At 31.6% G+C, this 11477-nt stretch overlaps 1 non-coding gene across 1 annotated transcript; it reads right to left on the bottom strand.

The window, feature by feature from the left end:
* Positions 1–7891: 7891 nt before the first annotated feature.
* Positions 7892–7973, bottom strand: Trnas-gcu (transfer RNA serine (anticodon GCU)). The gene has a single exon. It is a non-coding gene; the product is annotated as a tRNA-Ser (tRNA).
* Between the last annotated feature and the right edge of the window lie 3504 nt (positions 7974–11477).

Raw genomic sequence — 11477 nt, 5'->3', positions numbered from 1 at the left:
ATTATACTTATCCAATTATTTATTGTATTTTTAAAACTCTAATGTAAAGGGATATCACTATAGCAGCCCAATATGCAGTTATTAGGATGTTCAAAAAAAAATTACAAAAACTCATGATTTTAGTGAAATTTCGAAAGTTCAGATGCGTTGCGCTAGCTGGGGGTTAGGTATATATTTTTTTTCTTTTTTGCATTTTGATAACCCATAATAGAGACAAGTTTTTTTCGGTATAGCATTAAGAAAAAAAAATAAAAATTTTTTTCGGCCCACCAAGTAAATGTCGTACAGTGGATGATCTGGATCATTTAGAAAGAGTATTCTGGTTATTGAGTGGAGGAGAGTATTGGTTGGTGTTGATTTTTGTTTAAAGACAAGCAAATCTTTGTTGGAGGTTGTGCAAAGGATGGATCAGTCTACATTGTAAGCCCTATGTTTTGTCACTTTGTCAGCTACCGTACCGTGGAGGCTTTTAGTAGCAGTATGTTTGCCTGAACATATTATTTATTTGTAGAGTCTTTAAGTAAAGTGCCATATCTCAGGTAACAATTTTGACTTGACTTTATCTCAAAAATACTTTGGTGGTTATACGCGATTTTTTTTAGACTCAGGCGTTTCATAGATATTGCTAAATTATATCAGTTAAAGTGGGTGGACTGTTCCAATAAGTACAGAACAAAAACCTTTTATTTTGGTGCTAGATTCGTATAAAAAAATGATAACGTCTATGTATTTAGTTTATGTTTCATTTATATCATTAATAATATCTATAATTTGTTGAGCTCAGCATCTCAGGTACCTACCTACATAAAACCTAAAGTGCTGAAATTTTTTTTTGTTCAGTTTTTATAGTTTTTAATTCGGTCTTTATTAAATTTAATTTGGGTTAAATAGTAGTATAAATAGGCGTTCTCTACAATAAGTACCTTTAGGTTTTAAAAGTTAATTTTTTTATATATTTAACGGGTTTGTGTTTTCTATCTTGTTTGACTATTTTATGTTTAGTTTTTTTTTGTTTCTTTGCTACATTATTGTTAAGACTTTTTTATAAAATAAATTACGAATCATTGTCATTTTTTTACGATTGTCATTTTTTATTATCTTAATTTTTTTTATTTAATCCACCTACATTTCAGATAATTTTACAGAGTAATTTGGCTATCAGTTAGTTCCTGTTCAATTGTATCCACAAGGTAAGGTAAGGTAAGGTAAAATCCTATGCAGGTAGGTTGGCGTCCAACTTTTCATTTTCTTATTCGTTTTCTTTCCAATTTTCTTTAATTTTTTTATCTACCGACCCCGACCCCTCCGAATACTGTAAAGAGCAACGGTGCACTTATTCATATATGTCGGGACCTTCAGGCTGTAGCCATTTTATAGGCACCTAAGGTTGCCGCACTGGGACCAAAAATAGTTCGATTAAACCTAATTTACCTTAGTACAAATATGCACATAAAAAAAGTTACAGCCCTTTGAAAGTACAAAATGAAAATGGATTTTTTCGAATATATCGAAAACTATTAGATATTTTTTATTGAAAATGGACATATGGCAATTTTACGGCAGGAATATCTTAAAGAAAAATTAAAGTGAAATTTGTGCAGCCCATAAAAATTTTATGGGGGTTTTGTTCCCTTAAACCCCCCAAACTTTTGTGTACGTTTCAATTAAATTATTATTGTGATACCATTAGTTAAATTCAATAATTTCAAAACGTTTTTGGCTCTTAGTATTTTTTCGACAAGGCAGTTTTTATCGAGTTGCGGCTTCTTTCCTAATATGTTTACATAAAGATTATATAGGGGTTTTGTTCCTTTAAACCCCCCAAATGGTTGTATACGTTCCAATTAAACCATTACTGCGATACCATTAGTTAAACAAAGTGTTTTTAAAACTTTTTTGCTTCTTTGTGTTTTTTCGATAAGGCACCATTTATCGAGATGTGGCTTCTTTTTTAATATGGTTCAAAATATACCTAAAAATGTAAATCATAAATAAATTTTCCTATTATTATCAAGTCTCCATAATCGTACTTTACTCCAGGGAAATAAGGTTTTTGTCGGGACACTTGAGCAGCCAGGTTGCAAATGGGTTTTTTGGGTACTATATACCTAATACATTATACATACAAAAATGCCCGTCACAGTTCGGACGAGAATTTTAGTTATTAACAAATAAGGGTCAAAAATGGCAGTTTTTTCGTTTAAATCGCTACAAGTAAAAATAGTATAATTAAATATCTTATTTATAGTATTCTTCTTTTAGTAGATGAGACTATGTTTAAAACGGCAGTTTTTTAATTTTGGTCCGATCATTTGTTGCTTCGAAAATTGCAAAATAAAACTAAAATTTCGAAAATAAAAAATTTGCTATAACTTTCGCGAAAGTGACCTTACGACTTTTATATTTCACAAAAAGTTGGGTCAAAGAGTCCATATACTGCACAAAAAATTATAAGACGATTCGTCAATTAGTTTAAATTTTATTCAATTTGTTTATCCCAAAGAGCTTTTTTTGTAATGTTATTGTTCAGAAAATAATAATTATATAGAAATTCTGTGAAAACCATATGAAAGAACAATAGTTTTGTTTTCAAATTATTGAAGAAAATCATTAAAAAGTAATATTTATCACTACGAAAACATTTTACTAAAGTAGTCATTTTTGGCTTGAAAACAATTTGATAGCTTTGTTAATATTGACTGTAGAGTAAATTTACCTTGGAATTTCAAAAGCTGGTATTTTTACACAAATTTTCAAAAAAAACTTTTTGCCTATGTTAATTACGGTCAAAGTTAGCCACTTTTATTATTTAATTCACAGTTACTTCAATATACATAAAATTCTCCTGTAACAGTGTTAGTTACCATACTACTCCGAAACGGCTTGGCCGATTTTCATGAAATTTTACAAGTGTGTCCTATGGGACTGAGAATAGGTTTTAATCTATTTTTCATACCCATAAGTTATAAGGGGATTGCCCCCCTGACCTTTTGTTTATTTTTTTGGACAAAATTGTCTATCTTAATTTTATGTGATGTAGAATTAAAAAATACATACAACCCTTAATTTACACTTTTCCATCACCAACCCCTATTTGGTAATACCCATCTATATATTTATATCTATCAAATTCTTCTGTCACAGTGTTAGTTGTCATACTCCTCCGAGACCGCTTGACCGATTTTTATGAAATTATGTATGTATATTCGGTAGGTCTTAGAATCGGTCGTAATCTATTTTTCATATCCCTGAGTGATAAGAGGAACTCCCCCTAACATTTTGAAATGTTAGGTGGGGATTTACGTACATAACGTACTCTACAAGACTACGAGTACATACAATTTTAAAAAAAATTATATTATGATCAAAATTCATCAACAAGCTCTGGAGATATTAATCGCAGCATATGTTTGAAGAATCAGTTTCATTTTTTGAGTGCACGGATTTTAATAATTCATTTCCACTGACCACAAATCGATTTCGTTAGAACGTTATTTTTAAAGCTTTAAACAACTCTGTTGAAGTTTACTCAAACTTTTACACATAAACTATATACCTTCAACTTCGAAATGGCGCTAGTTTGGTTGCTTAATTGTTATAAGCAAAGTAGCTGTCAATTAAATAAAAAAGTGGCTAAATTTGACTGTAAATAAACTAGGCAAAAAGTGTTTTCTTTGAAAATTTGTGTAAAAATACCAGCTTTTCAAATCCCAAAGTAGTTTTAATCTACAGTCAATATTAACAAAGTTATTCAAATTGTTTATGAACTAAAAATGACCCTACTTTAGTAAAATGTTTTCGGAATGATAAAAATGATTTTTAATAATTTTTTTAAAATACTTTGAAACCATGACTTTCTTCTTTCATGTGGTTTTTACAGAATTGCTATTGTATTACTATTTTCTGAACAATAATATTGCGAAAAAAAAGCTCATTGGGATAAACAAATTGAATAAAATTTAAACTAATTGACGAATTGTCTTAAAATTTTTTGTGCATTATACGGACTGTGTATCTCAACTTTTCTTGCAATATGAAAGTCTTAAGGTCATTTTCACAAAATTTATAGCATTTTTTTTATTTTCGAAATTTTAGTCTAATTTTGCAATTTCTGAAGCAACAAATGATCGAACCGAAATTAAAAAACTGCCATTTTAAACCTTGGCTCTAAAGAAGATATTTAATTACTCTATTTTTACCCGTAGCGATTTAAACGAAAAAACTGCCGTTTTTGACACTTATTTGTTAATAACTAAATTTCTCGTCCGAACTGTGACGGGCATTTTTGTATGTATAATGTATTAGGTATATAGTACCCAAAAAAACCCATTTTCAACCTGGCTGCTCAAGCGTCCCGAACATGGTATATTTTTGCCTTATTTCCCTGGAGTACTTAGCCATATACAAATATGTGGTTGATTTGACAAATATGTAAAATATCTCGATAAAAACTGACTTTTCGAAAAAGTACTAAGAGGCAAAAAAGTTTTTAAAACGTTGCGTTTAACTAACGGTACTAAAATAATAACTAAATTGGAACGTACACAAAAGTTTGGGGGGTTTAAAAGAACAAAACCCCCATAAAATTTTTATGGGGTATCTAAATTTCACTATAATTTTTTCTTAAGGTACTACTGCCATATCAATGCCACATGTTAATTTTCAATAAAAAATCTCCAATAGTTTTCGAAATATTGGAAAAAATCGATTTTCATTTTGTAACTTCAAAGGGCTGTAACTTTTTTTATGTGCACATTTGTACTAAGGTTAGTTAGGTTCAATCGAACTATTTTTGGTCCCAGAATATGTGATTAAATTTATGACCTGTATTTTTGTTACACCCTGTATAGCAAGATTTACAAAACTTCGTCTACAGAAGAGTTGGCGAACAATTTGTCAGTTGTAACCTCATACAGAGCGTTAGTTTTGGTGGTGGCGGCATAGTGCTACGGAGCGATATTATTGCTTTGAAAGGATATACCGAACACGTGAATGTGATTAGGAGAACGCTGATATGTACATTGAAAACACCTTAGAGAATCATGTTTTGCCATTTAAAAGCCATATTGGATATGAAATATTGGTGCTAATGCACGTCTTCCTGTCGCTAGCATAGTGATTACTTACCTTGATATTAAATTTAAAAATTATACTGGCCAGTATATAGCCCAGATCAGATTTAAATCCGATGATGGCATTTAGGTGATACTTTAAAACAAGGCATTCGGAAAAGAAATCCTATTCGTATGATACAGGGGGGCTAAGAATAACAGCACAAGCAATTTAATTCCACATGCATATCCCTAGAACAACACAGTTCGTTTATCTAACGTAGACTGCACAGTGGGGTCTCGAAAACCCTAATTGTCTTTTTTAGTAATAAAATGTTATTTATTTATTTTTTCTGTGGTATATTTTACAAAACAATAAACAACAATATCTTATTTTCAAAATATGTTTATTGAAGATATACTTCTTTAGGCGCGATTGAGATTGAGGGTGGATTTATATTGATCTGCGCTCATGCGCACACCGACAGTTTGGTATTAGTCTTTATACGGGCTCTGATTGGGTGTTGAAATGATCTGTCAATAATTGTTCAATATGGAGGTTATCGGTAAACAAAAATGTTGTATAATATATTAGTGTTTATTGTTGTGAGGACAGAAATAAAATCAAATTTATAATTATAGTGACTTTTTAAATAGTTTTGAAAAGCCACAGGTACGTAATTCTAAATGTTTCAGTTGTATTCCAATAAAAAATTATCTTCATACCTATTTGGAAAATGTAAAAAAAAATAATGTACTTACCTAGTACTTGCTATGCTATACCCCTAGTAGGCAATGCTTTAATTTATATAATCTGATTACGAAAAAACTTTCTACACTTTCTAATTTTCATCTAATTTATCGTTTTCTTACTCTATATATTGTTGTATTTTAATTCGACAAAAGTCAAACTAATAAAAATTCATATAAACAAAATGCAAAAAGTTGATCTGTTTGTGTATATTCCCACATGACGTATACGCCAAGGTGGTGCAGTTTGAAATCTCTTCGACTCTCGTACGGCGGGATACACGGGAAGTAGGTTCAAGCCCAATGCAAGTTTTATCATTTTTTTATTTTTTTATAGATTTTATGATTGTAAGTATATTATTATGTAATTTTTTTCAGAAAATACGTATTTAATTAAAATTTTTGGCAACAATTATTGTTCAGAAATCATTTGTGGCATTTTTCAATGTATTTGTGTGTGTTTTATTCTTTTATTTTTTTAATTTTTGGTATTGTTTTAATAAAAATTTTTGGAAAGTAGTAGAGAAACTGTTTAAAGTATATTGATTTCGTTGAAATCATATAATAGAAGTATAACTTCTTACGTGCGTACAAAGTACACACATTCTTTTTTTTTCAAAAGAAACATTTCTCATTAGATCTGATAAACCTGAAAAAACATAATCTAGTGCTTTTATTAAACTTTTTTTAAAATATGGAAATATGACCAAAAAATTAGACAAAATTCCAGTGAAATAAAACTTGTCTCTTAAAAACCCTTTAAACTAAAATAAAACATAAATGTTGTTACAAGATAACCATCTCTTAAGCTTAGGCAGGCATTTTAACTTTGGTTCTGACACACATAACATAATTGAGCTCGATGTTCTAAACAGTACGATGTTCTAAACAATTTTTCCCAGTATACTGGCGATATTTCTTTGCGAGGTATTGAGTTCTGTTTGTTCTTCTTCATTATCGTCGTCACTTTGTTCGTTATCAGTGTCAGACTGATGTTCAGGAACATAATCATCGTCTTCATCTGATGAGTCTCCAAAATCATCTTCGATAGTCTCAGGTTCATCTTCATGCGCCCACAGGACGCTAATATTTTCTTTTAGAATCTGCCATACTAACAAATAATAAAAAATCACCTCAAAATTGTAACACCCTTTAACTGCACACTGGGGTCCAAAGTACCCACTGGGATCGCCAAAAGACGCAGACATGCGCAAGTTACATTGAACGATTCATGTGCCTGGGTTTTTCAGACCCCAGTGTGTTGTTCCAGCGATATTATGCAATATTTTTCGTGAGTAGATTATCAAATATTTTTTTTGGCTATGGAGTATTTAAAAGTGATACACGCTCGCTATAAAAAAAATACGTATTACTTTATAAATTCTCCAAAGCCAAAAATTTCCTTATAAACAGTCTCGTACTATACCCCAATACGTCAGCCTCCGATAACCCGTAAGTCTGGCTAACCCGGACCGATTTTCATCAGACGAAACAAACATTTTTTTCACTTTGACTGAGAGTTTCCCAAGAAATAAACAATAAGTACTGTATACAAATGTACGTATTTTAGATATACTTGTACATTATGTATTTCATGTTTTTGCAATTATAATGTGTATTTGTTTATTATTCATAATATGCATTTATTAATTTTTACCATATTCTCCGGCTAACCCAGATCGGCCGCGGTCCCAATTAATCCGACTTATCGAGGTCCCACTATATATTTTTTATTAATTAGTATTACCATTCAGTAGATACATGCATTTGTCATTTCTAGCCTTAATAATTATTATAATATTAAATGATCTGTTTTATTGATGACACACTACAACATTGTTGTTAATTTATAAATTTCGGAAAATGGAGGATGATGGATTATAACGGATGAAAATTGATTGACATAGTAATTAATTAGAGTAAAAAATTATAGGTGCTTCATAAGTGCTTGTGTTTTACAAAAACAAGAAGTAATGATTTTATATTTAAATAAATAACTTTTATTATTACTATTAATTATTCGATTTATATATTTAAGAAAATGTATGAATAATTTTAAAACACAAAATAAAAAAAAAACAAAAAAGTTCCGACGAGGATGGGATTCGAACCCACGCGGGCAGAGCCCATTGGATTAGCAGTCCAACGCCTTAACCACTCGGCCACCTCGTCGTTGAAACTAGTGAGTTAAAAGACGTAATATACATTTAAGCGAAGTAGGTATGCAAACGTCAAAGATTATCAAAGGAATAATAATTTATTATATTATATTAGGTACATACTTATTTAGTTAGGTATTTAGAGATAAGATTACAAATTTTAATTATATCTACTTATTATTCATATATCCATTTAGTATATGGTTGTATAATGATAAAAGTTCCACAATTATTTCTAAAAAGAATAGTAGGTATCATTAATTATTCATTAATTATTATTGTTTAACATTAACACATTGGTTAACACGTTCGGTGCCCACCTTGAACAAGCGTCGCTTTTTCTACTAAATCGTTCATTTAGTAACACAGTACCTAAGTACCTACTACTGACGCCACTTATGCGTCATAGTTAATAGTTAGGTAGGTACCTTTGATAAAACCTTCTTGACTACACTGTTAACTACACTCAGTTGGAAAAAAATTCGACCCAAGCCTATTTTTTAGAGAAGACACAATTTTGGAGATGCCACTTATAGATTGGGGATTATACATTAATACATTCAAAAATAAACATAAATGAAAACACAATTTTAAGCTCATTAATAGTCATTAAGCTCACTAACGTTGTTTGAGCGGGGTGCCGAACTTAAATTATTCATCTTCCCAGAGTGTCCAATAGATGTTCGGTCGCATTGAGGTCGATGCTGAAAGCAGGCCATTGCATACAAACAATCCCGACGTTCTGTAAGTATTCATTGACGATTCTAGCACAGTGGGGTGGGGCAAAATGTACCACCTGCTAATATAAAATACTTACTTGTTATATACGTTATTTCTGTGAACCTCCATCCATAAGTCAGTACAGACATCGGCAGTGCCGGTTTAACCTAACTTCGGGCCCTGGGCGCTGAATATTTAGGGGCCCCCTTAATTGCTATTCGTTGTCAGATTTTTTACAAGAAAACACATTCATGTATTTATACCCGTAAAATCCATACACAATTTTTAGCAAACAAGAAGAATCGCAAACGTAAAAAATATTCCAAAAAATACATTTAAAAATGTATAAAAAAAAACAGAAAGTTACAAAAAACAACACATGACAAGCTAAAAAATTTATTCTAAAAAATACATATGAAAAAAATTAGATCACTTTTTTGCTTGACTAGGTATTAGCAATCTGTCTGATAATACTATCACAATTCATTTGCTCCAGGTCTTCATTTTCTATAATACAATAATAGTTATATCCGTCTAGATTTTCTTGACCCATATTTGGCGTTAAATATATTTTTATTCTTTTTAAAGCCGAAAAAGACCGCTGGCCTGATGCATTAGAAGTTGGTATCGTGAAATAAACTTGCTGTAAAGGTAAAATATTGGGAAATGTTGCCTTTCCAATCTTTACATCCTGGATGACACCAAATTTTATAAATGTTTATTCAACTTTTGGCATAATTTTATAGAATGGGTAATTTCATTATGCAAGTTCTCTTTGGTTTCATCAACATATTTTTTATATTCCACATATAAAGTATTAATTGACGTCTTGGCTGTTTCTTTATCTAGCGTAGAAAATCATCTAACAGCTGATGTAACATCGTTGTAGCACATATTACCGTCTTCGCAAAAAAATATTTTTGGCTTCTAGTTCAATTTCGCTTGACATATTTCTTACGTCTCCAACAAATCTCAAAATAGATGTCATTATTTCTACTTCAATTGACACGTTTAAGTCCACAGTTTCTTCACGTTCAAGTATTGGTTTTGCATTAACTAGTTCCAAAATTTTTGTCCAAATCAGTGTCAATAGAGCTGTCTCAAAGATTTTATTCTGCAGTGTCTTGGCTTCATTTTTAATTGCTAATTTTTTGTCTCTGTTATTGCTTAACTGGAAAAATAGGTTTGATGGATCCCTAGTTTTTAACTAAAGCAATGACAGCGTCAAAAGTTTTCACAAGCTTTGATTTCATTACTTCCAAAAATTCATTGCAAATTTGGTGAGACAGATAGCTAACTCAACCTTTTCATTTATTCGCATTCCGTTGTAAATGCTCAGCTAAGAAGTAGTCAAATTTAGCCTAGTATACAAGACAACTTAAGTAATTTCCTTTATGATGACTCGTTCAATCCTCATTTCATCAACGGAAAGCTAGTCGTTGAGAAGCAAGTCATTTAGTAGTGACAACAACTCTTCTTAGGACGTTTATCCAATAGACAGCTTCGCATTTTACTTGCTCTTTCAAGGCAGCGTCTATAACTCCAATCAATGATGATCTTCATAAGAAAAAATTTCCTGTAGCTGGCTGTATACCATCAATTACAAAAATTGAAGAAAAAGATCTTCTGTGTAAGAGGTATATTTATTTCTAATAAATATACCTGTATTATTTATACCTCTATTAATATACCTCTATTATTTATAATAAATATACCTCTTACACAGAAGATCTTTTTCTTTAATTTTTTTAGTGATGATCTTGTTATTAATGTAACCATAGAGTTCAGATGAAATTTACTTTCTTCGTGAGATTTGAGTAAAATATTCAAATGTTTCCAGTGGGTTTAAACTTAGTTAAACTATTTTTTCAAATGAAAATAACATGCACGGTTAACAATAAACAGCTTTAACACTTGCGTCGTATATTAGCCAATCTCTCTTTTCTTTGCCTCCATTGGGTTTTCCTCTATAAAAGTTGCTTTTATTTAATCTTCTATAATAAGCTTTTTCTCCATCTTCAAACATTTTTTTACAAGGTTCTAAGGAATCACTTTTTTATTTAAAAGTTCACAGTTTTTATAAAGTCATCAGTCTTAAAATCAGACCATTTGAAATCGCAGGTATTTCGTCTTTTTTTTCTATTTTGGAAAATACGTAAATTATTTAGAGGACTTTACTTTTTTATTAGTAAGAGGAACGGGTCCTTACGGGCCCCTCCGGGGCCCGGGCCCCTGGGCGCCCGCCCCAAGCGCCCAGTGCATAAAACGGCACTGGACATCGGAACGTATATAGGTATACCATCCCAAACCATAACTGAGCCTACTCGATAGATTATTCTGTGGGCGATATTGCATTGGGCAAATCGGTATCCTTGTCTTTTCAAAATTTTAAGCTCACTACTCCAACATGCGTTCCAATTTTTGTGTTCCATTGCAAAAGCAAATCGAGCTCTGCGGTGTCCCATGGAGAGATGTGGACAATGTGGACATATGGCTGGGCTTCTGGATAATAAATGCGCTTCACGAAGTTGCTGACGCACGCTCCACCTACTTACACCAACATTTCAGAATTCATTCAGAAGATTTGCCAGGTCAATTGAAGGTAGATGTCTATTTGTTAAACACAAAGAAACCAAAAATCGATCATCCCGTGAGGATGTTGCTTTCGTACGACCTGATCCTGACCATCCAGTGTTTTGCCGTTTTGACTGAACCGGTGATACGAACGGCTCTATGAACAGCACAGTGACTTACACCTAGCACCTGGGCGGCATAATATTGGATATCACCATCTTGT

Source organism: Diabrotica virgifera, chromosome 7 (genome assembly GCF_917563875.1).
Source record: "Diabrotica virgifera virgifera chromosome 7, PGI_DIABVI_V3a".
NCBI classification, from domain to species: Eukaryota; Metazoa; Arthropoda; class Insecta; order Coleoptera; family Chrysomelidae; genus Diabrotica; species Diabrotica virgifera.
The sequence above is the reverse complement of the archived record's forward strand: the minus strand, read 5'-3'. Positions and strand labels throughout refer to the sequence as shown.